This window comes from Misgurnus anguillicaudatus, chromosome 2, assembly GCF_027580225.2.
Source record: "Misgurnus anguillicaudatus chromosome 2, ASM2758022v2, whole genome shotgun sequence".
In the NCBI taxonomy this organism is placed as follows: domain Eukaryota; kingdom Metazoa; phylum Chordata; class Actinopteri; order Cypriniformes; family Cobitidae; genus Misgurnus; species Misgurnus anguillicaudatus.
The window spans coordinates 52,276,882-52,289,454 of NC_073338.2; the positions used below are offsets into that span (position 1 = coordinate 52,276,882).

General features: G+C 34.7%; 2 long non-coding RNA genes across 4 annotated transcripts in view; one reads left to right on the forward strand and one right to left on the reverse strand.

Annotated features, from left to right (window-relative positions):
* The window catches only part of LOC141351240 (uncharacterized), a 29,169-nt gene extending 17,233 nt beyond the window's left edge, over positions 1-11,936 (forward strand). The window contains exon 4 of one of the 2 annotated variants that reach the window (XR_012359476.1): positions 11,017-11,936. This is a non-coding gene — a long non-coding RNA (uncharacterized lncRNA). The remainder of the gene's footprint in view (positions 1-11,016) is intronic. The other variant, XR_012359475.1, reaches the window with a different exon arrangement.
* On the reverse strand, positions 5,342-10,117 carry LOC129432061 (uncharacterized). Of its 2 annotated transcripts, XR_012359467.1 has the most exons (7): positions 9,666-10,117; positions 8,860-9,371; positions 8,404-8,532; positions 7,571-8,326; positions 7,317-7,486; positions 7,154-7,236; positions 5,342-6,149 (listed from the first exon to the last, which is right to left on the reverse strand). It is a non-coding gene; the product is annotated as an uncharacterized lncRNA (long non-coding RNA). The 2 variants fall into 2 exon arrangements; XR_012359465.1 differs by having other exon boundaries at positions 7,571-8,532.
* Positions 11,937-12,573: the final 637 nt, after the last annotated feature.

Consider the following 12,573-nt stretch of genomic DNA (forward strand, 5'->3'; position numbering starts at 1 on the left):
ATAGATTTAAATATGTGTGATATACTCTGTTATTTTTCTCATTGTAAGCAAAATATAGAATATATAGGAAATGTGTGTATTTTAATGGCAAAATATTATATTCATAAATTTTACCCAACAGTTCCCAAATTAAAAATTTCTTTGTGACCTTAATTACCTAATTATAACACTAACAAAAATTAATAATCAAAAAAGTGTCAAATTTGTGAATTTGTATAATGATTTGATGAATTTTACATAAGTCGCTTATTACCTATGTATTTTATGTTATTTTTATTTATGTATTTATTTTACGTTTTTGTTTTTTATTTGTTTTCAATGATTGCCTTTCTATTCTTCTTTGTACTTATTGTATCTATGTCATCCAAGATTGTTTGATACTGTATCAGTATTTTTGTGTTCTTCTACTTGCAGTAAAAAACAACTACAAATAAATAAATAAATAAATAAATAAATAGCAACAAAGTTCTTTAAATGTAGTTTATTTATATAACAAGCAAAAAAACAACACATCGATTACATAGGGAACCAAGATATTTGTGATTTTCGACGAGACATTTGTTCAAGAGATCAGTTTAGCAACTAGTCAGACCATTAAAAAAAAACGAAACCGGAAGTAAAGTTCGACTCCAAGGGTGTATCTCGTGCGTCTGATGAAACCGTCTATAAGCGTTGTATTCACTGATCTCTTAGCAATGTAAACTTACGTCAATCATTCGGTTACTGGTCACGGTCGATCAGGGATTATTTTATCCAGCTGAAGAAAGACTTGATTTTGGGGGGAGGGAAGTCTGTACTTGAACATGAGAGGTTTGGGGTTCATGTCTGGGGTAGATTTTGGGGTGGGCTGGGGGTTGAATCTGTCTGGGTTTAAATGAAACCCATTAAAAATCGTTCACATATGTCTGCTGGTTGATGGGTTGGGGGTTTGGTTTGGATTGTCTGTGTCTGTGAGGTTCATTTGCATATTGGGCTACGACTGCACATATGTCTGAAGAGAAACACATATACTGCTAACTGATGATGAAAATCTGTTTGAAAACCATTCACACACACGTGCACAACTAAACAGCCATGATGATGTCACTGATGGCAGAGCAGCCAATCAGATCAGAGCAGAAACAGGAAGTCAGAAGAGAGAGGCGGACTTTACTTTTTATGTGCTGAGATGGACTAAAAAACACACAGAGATTCAAAATGAGATTATTTCTCCAGCAGGTCATTGGTTGAGTCGTAAGAGGTTATAAGTAGGGATGAAGCTGACAAAGAGACACATCAGAACTTATACTGAGTGATTATTATGAATTTGGTGACAATGACAACACAATTGTAGTTCACTTCTTGTATTTTATGATGTAATCATTTGAAACAAGGAGTAATATATTGATATCAGAAGATGTCATTTGAAGCAATTAAATATCAGTTTCTGTGCACCCCTAATTAAAAGAGTCTATCAATGTAAAGTCACTTCTGACAGACGAAGCTAAAAGAAAACCAGCACATGGCCTCATGCTTTCCTTAAATGAAGAAACTGTATTTCAGTCCTGGATTAATAGCCAACAGTACGACGTGTCATCCATTGGAGTAGTTCTTGTGATTATTAATGTAGTCGACATTCACAATAAGAGTCTAGACGCTGGAAACTTAAATATTAAGCTGGATGCAAAGCGTGGGAACGGTGAAGAGACGGCGCGGCCCACTGATGCACTAAAGCTCTTGAATGCCACAGTGGCAGGTGAAGAAAAACCCTAAAGGTCAAGGTCAAAACTGAGCCCTCGTCTGTGTGACTGACCTCAGGCCTGTCTGTCTGAAAATAAATGCAAATGAGCTCTGTGTTTGCTCAAGTTCACACGGCTTTTATAAGACAGACGACAGGCGAATTCACTTCACCTCCCCCAGTATTTATACTGAAGACGTCTCATCTCATCTAGACACCCATATACTGTGATACTGACACACATCGACTGACTTCACACAGACGTTACAGGAAAACATTTACACCTTACATTATGCTAAAAAATTATCCACATCATTATATATATATATTCAAATATATCATTTTAATTTTGAGATGTTTTGATGACTAACTTTAGTATCTTAGTAAATCAGAGAATAGTCAGGATCTGTTTTGAAGCTCTAAAGACAAGACGTGATGTGAGATTACTGAAAACTCAAGAGAAACATCTGAGGAGCAGGAAACTCAAGAATGAATATACAATGAAGATTAAATGTGCTGAATTATTAGACTCAACACATCATATCTCATTATATCTCAGTTTAGTGCAAAACACTTTCAGTCTCTTCTTTTGCCCAGCTGTTGGTTTGTAGTTCTTTAAAGCCAGATTTGTAGTTCTTTATTAAATCTTGCTAAAACTTTAAAGGCTTGTAAAAGTGATGTTCAGTATAGAGTTCTGGAGTCTCAATGTTGCATTATTTTTAAAAACAGAAGATCAGGACACCTGGACCACCTGCTTTTACTGTCAGGCAAATGAATCACACAGCTTTGGGTTTGAATTATAGAGGAACATCTGATAAATGAGTTTATGTTCAGAATGAAATACAGTTTTGTAAAGTAGTATTAGGATGAATATTTAACAAAGATTTAGCTTCACTGTTGTCTCAGTGTGAGTGTGGGTCATCATTTATAAATACCTGCATTAACTTTATATTATCTGTCATACCTGCAGCTGTCATAGTTAAAGTCCTGTCCAAGAAATCCACCTGCCGCTCCAGAACCCTCTTGATCACATAACCACCTCAAGATACTCTCTAGAAATGCATTAAAAAAATAAATGATTTACTGCAAACCCATAAAAACACTCAAGTTAAGGCAGAAGGAACAACATAGTGGAAAATCTCTTCTGTCATACATATACACCTGCTTTATATTTGGCCTTCTGGCTTCTAACTTTATACCTAAAAAAGATCTTGAAAAATATAAAGAGTTTATAAAAACAGTATTGAGAGACAGAAGTTCTGGGTTTGAAGGTTCTGTCAGAGCTGAACGTCTCAAAGGTGCTGACACATCAGCAGAAACACTTTGACCCGCTTCACATGAAAGACTCTGATGTAAAAAACACTCATACAGACTTTTGCTTGTTTAAAATTCAACACGAGGGCTAAAAATGAATCTATTTTTTCTGATCAAGTATCCACAGTTTATTATAAATGTTTGTCTTGTATTCAAAATGTAATCTCAATAAAATGTGATGATTATTTGAAACTACACTGTACCTAGACAAGCATGGCCGTAGCCAGCTATGAGGTCACAGAGGTCCGGACCTCGGTAATTTTTTCATATAAAAAAATAAAATTTGAAGTTCTCTGAATGACTAATTAGTTTTTCAAAACGAATCCGCATATATAATTAAGTTTGGACATTTGTATAGTTTAGTGTAAAATGATGAAGATTGGCTTAAGCTGCGACAGTGCGAGTACGAAAATAGTACATTTACTAAGTGTACTTAAAAAGTGTATTTTATTTAAGTGCACTTTTTTCACCTGGGATAGCATTTGTTAACTCTTAACACCCCACCCTGGACCTCGGTAATTTTCAAACCCTGGCTACGGTCATGCAGACAAGTTGAATTTATTTAAAACATTTGAGAAAATTTGTTGCCCTAAAAAATGAAGTAATGTGAACTAAAACTAAAGTACATTTAAAATTCCTTTAAAATTTTCTAGTAATTAAGCAATATCATTAAAATTAAGTTGAAGTTGATTTATAATTCTATTGCTTTTAGTTATATTCATGACTGACTATTAGACTTTATTCTCCGCAACACACACACAAACTGTGTTTTTGACACGAACTCTGGAGAGAAATACAATCAAATGTGCTGAAGTAAACACTGAACACCTAAACAATGACTTCACAAAGTGATCATTTACAATAAAACAACATTAATAATATTTGAACTTAAACCTCTTAGGAGTGGTTTCCCGGACAGGGATTAGACTAGTCCTAGACTAAAATAAAATAATGTCCAAACTGAAAACAACTTGCACTGACATATCTTAAAATACATCAGTGCCCTTTATTTTGACTCAAAATGCACACAAGTAATGTTTTTAGTGAGGCATGTTGTTTAAAACTAGTTATATTTCTTAATTAAACTAAGGTCTAGTCCTGGTTTAAGATAATCCCTGTCCGGGAAACCACCTCATGACATTTTATTAGAAAATATTTAATGAGTTTTTTATCAGTTTTTACTCTGTGATAAAGCATAAATAATCACAATATTCAGGCGCAAAAGATTATGGGTCTTAAAACAGGTACTGATCATTTTAAGTTCATTTCACTTGAATGTTTTAGTTTAATGATTTTTTTAAGTATATGTACAAAACATATTAAGTGATGTTTATGTCATTGTTTAAGTAAAGATGATATCTGAGTTAACGGTGCACTTTTATCATTTACATACTGAATAATCTCAATATTTATGTTTGTGAATGAACAGATTAATGTAGAAATATTCTAGATTTTCCTCCGTGTATTTTCTATAGTGTTGATGTAATAAAGGATGTTGGGGGTTTTATCAGACAGACAGGCAGTGACCTCTGACCTGTAGCCGTCACAGTGATGTGGTTCTGGGCGGTTGCTCTCTTACCACGAGTCTCATTCACAGCTCAGTCACGGATTCTTAATACAACTCAGTCCAGGTTTGATCCAATGACGTGCATTTGTAATGAGGACCAACGTCTTTGTTGACTAGACATAATATCCAGTCGAGGAGGGAATACACACGAAAACAAGCTCCTTTCTGTTCAATCTGTCGCTTTCGTACGGTTTTCCTTTAAGAGTTAAACTTCTGCTCTCCACTTCAGCAGTCAGCTAAGAGAAGAAAAACTAAAATAGTTGCCCTCGTTTTTGCTTGGTGTCAGCTTTTTTCTGTCTTATGATAATGTCATCATAAACCAGACCTACCATTGCACACAATGAAACCTCTTTAACTTTGTCTTAAAGTGCTTTATGAATGTGTAGATGAAGTAATAAACTGACAGAAATCTCTTAGCCCAAAAACATACAAATGCACACCAAACACATTCATATATGCCATGTAGTCCTGTTGGATATGCACTCTAAAAAGAAAAGGTTCTAAAATGAACCTTTTGAAGTTCCTGGAGATTGCAACTGTGGGGGAACCTTTAAGGTTCATTTTTGAACCTTTTTAAAAAGGTTCCAATTAGAACCCTCTTTTAAAGGCGCTTTAAAGAACTAGCAGAGTTCCTTTTTGAACCTTCTTCTGGACATTATAATAATAATAATAATAATAATAATTATGACTATTATTATTCATTACTATCATTACACTTTTTCATAACAGACACAACATCATGATACTTTATTAAATGTTTATTGCAAACATGACAGCAATTTAAACAAACATTAACAAATTCATTCAACATTTAACAGAATGTAACTGAATATATCATTGTAAGGAATAATTGACAACAGGCCATTGAATTATAAGAAAATAATGCACACCCAAGGTGGTTATGTGGCACGACGCGAAGCGGGTTACCGTTACACCTCGAGAGTCAATTATTCTGCTTATCACGATTACCACAAACATTGCTCTGGCTATTTTTAAGACATTTGACAAGTAAGGTGTGCAGTTATCGAAAATAATGCATACCCATGGAATATTTCTCTATCAATCAGAATAAAGCATTCAACAGCCCAGTGGTATAATTTAAATATAATTAAAAATAATGTTGATTCATCCACATCATGTATTTACACTCTACACTATGCCATCACATAAACATACATTCATTTAAACAAGAAATTGGCCATTTTAATAACTGCAGGTGGCATTTTTGTTTTGTTTCATTACATACATACATAGACATATTTTTACAGTATATTCAATATATTGATATATATAGATATTTAGAATATATCTTTTAAAATAATGTTGATTCATCCACATCATGTATTTACTTTCCACTTTATGCATTTACATAAACATACATTAATTTAAAAATTAATTTTTCAATGCTGAAGATGAAGTAGACTGCACAAGCGCTATAGTGACATCTTCTACCTCAAAGACTTTCTCACCTTCCATCATTATCTCCAGGATTGAATCTGCACCCAAAGGGCTTCCTTTTATATATCGATCTGGGTTGGGTGTATTTGGTACCTAAACAAGAAAGTGATAATGTTATACAAAGCTCCTACTTGGATTTAATATTATAAACAAATATTATTTTTAACTTTAAAAACATTCCAACTGCCCAGTTCAAATGCTTTTTTAGGAATTTTTACCTGTCACAATCAGTGGCGGCCGGTGACTTTTGAGGGTGCACGATGCGAAGCTCGCCGTGTGTGGTTCGTCCTTTCAAAATATGTGTTCGGCGCGTCATGTGAACCATGTGCACCATGCATCTTGTCAAAATAAGTTCATGCTGCCCATGCATCTAAGAGGTTTATGATAAAAGTGTGTAATGAGTTTACTGTTAAAGGTGCAGTGTGTAATTTTTAGAAGGATCTCTTGACAGAAATGCAAAATAATATACAAAACTATATTATCAGGGGTGTATAAAGACCTTTCATAATGAACAGTTATGTATTTATTACCTTAGAATGAGACGTTTTTATCTACATACATGAGGGTCCCCTTACATGGAAGTCGCCATTTTGTGCCACCATGTTTCTACAGAAGCCCTCAACGGACAAACTTTTTTTATTAAGTTGTCTCCGACGATGACATGTTTGTCTGATGACGGCTACCGTAGCTTCTCTGTGTTTCAAAAGCGAGGGGTGAGCAGTGGACTGAGCTGTTGGTTGTATTTCACCACTAGATGCTGCTAAAATGTACACACTGCACCTTTAAGTTAGTGTCTTGCGAGTATGTGTCTTTTTTATCATATAATTTCGATGCATGTGCAGCAGGCACTTATTTTGACAAGACGCATAATGCGCATGGTTTACATGATGGGCTGAACACATATTTGACATAACAAGCAACACACATGACACTCCGAACACATATTATTAATTAACGCCCCTCGGAAGAGCAGTCACCAGCCGCCACTGGTCACAATGCAATACCGGCTTTAAAAAGTTGATATTAAAAGATAGGGTTGAAAAAGGATTATTATAGATTTAAACTCTTAAAAGATAAACTTAGCCACATACGCTCACCTGATTAATGACATAAAGGAATCTTGGGCTCTCCTTGAAAAGAAATGGAAGCAACATGGTAGCAGCAGCAGCCATTGAGAGACCTTTAATAAAAATTAAGAAATTGCATCTGACATATTGTTTCATTGTTTATTGTCATTCTTAGTTTAACATGCTACATTACCTCTGTGTGCCAAATCAATGATGTTTTGCTTCATCCAGTTCGGTACAGATATGCACTCCAAAATGTCTTCTGTGGCACTCATTAATCACTTTCTGTGCCACCAGGCCTAGATTCTTCAGCATGTTTCTTTCAATGTCTGTGTCAAGTATGCTTTGGACCTCAAATGCAAGCTGTCAGAATCCAATATAATGAAAATATTAACAGATACAATATTTATTTTTTTGCTTTTTAAATTTGAACAATTTTCTACTCACAACTGAAGGGACTTTAAGGGCTGGATAGGGATTTAGTCCTCTAAGTCATTGTCTATGCCATGCAGTCCTCTAAAAAGTTTAATATTGGGTGTTTTTTCAAGCATTCTTGTTTTCATTTTTTCAAAGTGCACCCCAATGTTGTAATCACCTTCCCCTGCTCAGACTTTCCACAAATGTATGCATTATTAACTTTACTGATTTTCAGTGGCGGCCGGTGACTTCTTTTTTTGAGAGCGCTCAATGCGAAGTTCGTCACAATATGTATGTAGCCCGTGATGTGTGTGGTTCCTTTTTTCAAAATATGTGTTCTGCGCTATGAGAGATCCTATGTGCATCACATGTCTTGTCAAAATAAGTGCCTGCTGCAAACGTGTCCAAAGGGTTTATGATAAAAGAGACACTCGCGTTTGTCAGATACTCGCATAATCTCATGCATAATCAGAGTTTACTGTTAAGGGAGTTTCTTGTGTGTATTTTGTGAACGTGAGCATCTCTTTTATCATAAATGGTTTTGAGGCGTATGCAGCAGGCACTTACTTTGACAAAACACGTGATGCACATGGTTCACATGACGCAACCAACACATATTTTGAAAACGCAAGCAACACACATGACACTCCGAACACTTGTTTGGAATTAGCGCCCCTCGGATGAGCAGTCACGAGCCGCCACTGCTGCTTTTACTGAATCCTGAAGATCAGTCTGTTTGTGACAATTACCTCTTTCTACACTGTACATGTCTTGGTTTTCCTCAATCTTATAAAATAAAAAACACAAAGCATTTTAAAATTATAATTGTCCATTAAGGTGTCACTTTGTCTGACATGCTTTACCTCTGCACTGGTTATCTGTTGGACTTTTGATGAAATCTTGTGGTTCCATTCTCTTAACAGTCTCTCAAGAACTGGTATTTGGTGACAAGGGATAATCACACCATGTTTAATTGGTAACTTGTTGGATACCTGAAAATGGAAGATATATAAGTTCAGATGCAAAACCCTCTAAGTGTGCCTTGTACATGCTTTCTTGTAAATTAGCGTTTTTTTATCAGACTCTTAATGGATTCTGTCAACAAACTGTTGTTTCTAAATAGCCTGAGGCAGAAGTATTTGATGAACATGTAATACTTGCCTGGAGCATTTGATGAAAAGTTGACATAACTTATACAATTTTATATTAAAGTGTACTATATTTTTTTTTAAGTTAAAGTAACAAAAATATATATGTTAATTCGACAAAAATGCTGCATATTTTTAATAGTGTAAAGTAATTAGATGTAAAACACTTACTTATGATTGATGTGTGTAGTCTTGGTAGGCATTTCAGTCTTTATTTGTTTCTGCGTAGTCTAATGAATTTAACTTGATCCTTTATTTTAGGAAAACATTTAGCTCATATCCTCAGTTAGGTTAAGTAACGTATCCCCATCAATTTCATTCTCTAAAACAAGGAGTAGAAGATGATAATTTTAACAAAATTGCATTCTGAATTATATATTGCAGCAAACATACATTTTAACCTAATCTATAGGAAATTAAGATTTTGTTTATTTTGCCACAACTATTTAATCCACGTGTGAATTCAAATTTTGGGCTATTTTGGTGATAAAGGCCAATATGTCTGTTTATAGAAAATGTTTGTTTGCTGCATATGACACAGTTAAAAAGAGTAGGCATTCCTGTGAGATCAACCTTGAAATAATTAGGAAATTAGGATAAATTTGTGGAAACTTTTTCCAGTCAACCAGTCACATCTTGAGTAGTCCATTGAAAAACTTCTGTGCTCATATTTGTTTCAGTCCCTAGAAAAATAATTGCAGTTTAGAGGAGAATGATATCACATAACAGTTCATTTGCAAAAATAAATATACATTTATATGCTATTAATAATGTATTTACAGCACTATATCAAAAATAGATTACATCACATTTGTGATTCGGAACTGAAGATTCCCATTATTTCTAGACATCCGGTCTTAGATCTTCAAAAACACTCAAAATATGCAGCCCACGCTTTAATATTAACATAAGGCTACATAATGTTAATGTTATCTTCAATTTTTTATAAAGTGAATAGTAAAATTGTTAGGTTTTACCTCAGATAGGTGCGCTGTTCCTCTCAGTCCCTGTGCTCGCGCTGCAACGGTTGTAACGGTTTTTGCGCGTGAAATCTTGCGCGTGTATGCGCGACTGCGGCTGCTGGAATTATGTCGTGAACATTAATTACGTCATGGTGCTGATAGGTCTCGGTTTCATTGACTTACAAACGTTTGTTGCCAGCTAAACATATTGTTTCATTGGATGTGGCCATTGTTAAAAGATTATGTTCTGGCCAGCACTGTATCTTATTTATTTTATTATGCATGCATTAAATAAGTTCTGAATGACACTTGGAGATTCTTTTAGTGTGTGTTATAGGTACCTGTCGCAAACCATCTATTCAGTTCATTTGAATAGACCCAAATGAAGCTTAGGCTATACAGTATGTCTATGCATTGTACATACAGTAGGCTACTGCACACACACGCGCACGCAACCACACACACACACACACACACACGCGCACGCAACCACACACACACTCTCTCTCTCTCTCTCTCTCTCTCTTTGTTAATGTTTGTTAATGTTAATTAAGGATATTATTATTATTATTATTATTAGTCTATACAATTATAAAATCTTAACAGTCCGACTCCATTTGAGAAAAGGTTCATAAAGGAACCTTCACAAAAGGTCAGTTCTAAAATGAACTCTTTGGCCACAACAAAGGTTCTAAAAAGAACTGTCCAAATAACCAAGGGTTATTCATAGAACCTGTAAGTTCAACTTTGAACCTTTATAATTACTACAAGTTCATATTTGAACTTCTAGGTTCTTTTTTTAACTCTAAAGGTTCAATGTCTTCTAAGAGTGTGTGCTCTGATATTTGATCAGATTTGAAGTTGAAGCTCATCAAGATCCACAACAGTCTAGCTGAAAGAGACGAAACAGAAGATGACTCAGAATACAACATGACAACATAAGGTTGTGTAGATGGAAGAATCTTTTTTGACGGTGCATCCCTTCGTGGTCCCCCAAAGAAAATTTACGACATAAAACATTCCAAATCTTAAAACTTGAACTAAACAAAACATATTAAATTATACAATGTAGTGCTGTTGGTTAGTAGCCTTATTGTTTCTGAGGTTTAATTACGCAGAATTGATAATAAATTCATTTTTTCTCCTCTTGAGTTTCAGAAGATATCTAACACTTTATCTGTCATTTAAAGTCAAACGGTAACCTAACCTAAAACATGCTTTCATAATTCATCCACAGACACACAAAGAGTCTGGTGACCTCAAAGTTTTGTATCAGAGATTAGCAGGATTTTCTTGTAACATGATTTTATAAAGAAGTATGAAAGTTATTATTGACTGACATGAAGTTTTTTGCTTTTTCCTGCAGTTCAGATGTGACAGACAAACTCTCATTGATCAGAGTCCTGAAGATTGACAACAGCATCACATCTTCTTCAGCGGTGATGGAAACAAACCCAACATGAGTTTTACAGTGAACATGTCATTCTTAATTCTTCTGAATGTATTTATGCCTTTTACTGTATTTATAAACACCATCAGCTCTCACACAGATGAATTTATCATCTAAAGATGCACCTGCTGTTATTTTATTAGTATTGGACTCGACAGCATAACATCAGCTGAATGTTTTGAACATTATTTCTCATACAATTATTTATTCAAGTGTTTAGTATGAATAAAACGATCAGTAATTACTTCAAACCTCCAAAGGTGAAAATGCATTTAATGACCCTCATGTGATTCTTGTCTTTTATCATCTTTGTGTACATGAGTTACATTAAATCAATAAAGCATATATAAGATCTGATTTTATGTGCTGTGTGTACAGTATGTTGCTATAGTTTGACATCATGCGTCGCTGCACAGATCGGTCAGTGTGTGTATGACATCATCAGTGGGCAGTGTGTCAGTGTGTGTATGACATCATCAGCGGGCAGTGTGTCAGTGTGTGTATGACATCATCAGCGGGCAGTGTGGCAGTGTGTGTATGACATCAGCAGTGGGCAGTGTGTCCGTGTGTGTATGACATCATCAGTGGGCAGTGTGTCAGTGTGTTTATTTCATCATCAGTGGGCAGTGTGTCAGTGTGTGTATGACATCATCAGCGGGCAGTGTGTCAGTGTGTGTATGACATCATCAGCGGGCAGTGTGTCAGTGTGTGTATGACATCATCAAGTAAACTACAGCGACAGAAAGTCGTGAATAAAGTTCCTCCTCTTTTCTGTAGTCTGCGCGATTCTGCTCTGCTTGGAATGTGTGTAAGAAAATATTGTATCAGACAGAGTCGTTTCTCTGAGCCGATTCTTTTGATCTGATTAACAAATTAGACACTGGGGGTGAATATTGAGTAAATAACGTTATAATTATAATTGCATAATACAATATAAGCTATTTAATTTTTTTAGTTTTTCCTGTTCAAAAATCTATAATTTTGGAAATTATTATATTTTCCTAAAAATCGCATTGTTGTCATATAATACACACACACATTTATAACACATTAATATTTCAAAATGTCGTCCTAAAATAATACAAACTGATTAAATGCATTTCAGACTTACCGTTTTTGATTGGTAAAGAGAAAGAATAAAAATGAAATCTCTTCTGTATAGGAAATATTTTGTTTGCTATAATAATTCTCATTAAATACGGTTTTAGATTTTAATAGCTCATTTGAAAACAGATTTAAATATTTTAAACCAATCTTAGAATGTCTGTCTAAGCATTAATATGAAAACATGACTTACTATTTAAATGATTTTCAAATGTAGTAGCATTTCTATTCAAATGTTTGTTGCGTTGGCCCTTTAAATAATAAAATAAAATAACATTTACCTTCAGCTTGGACACGTGCCTGTGACATCCTCCAATCAGCTGCATGATTCATTACTGTGATATCACTTCCTGTGAGATACAGTGAGCC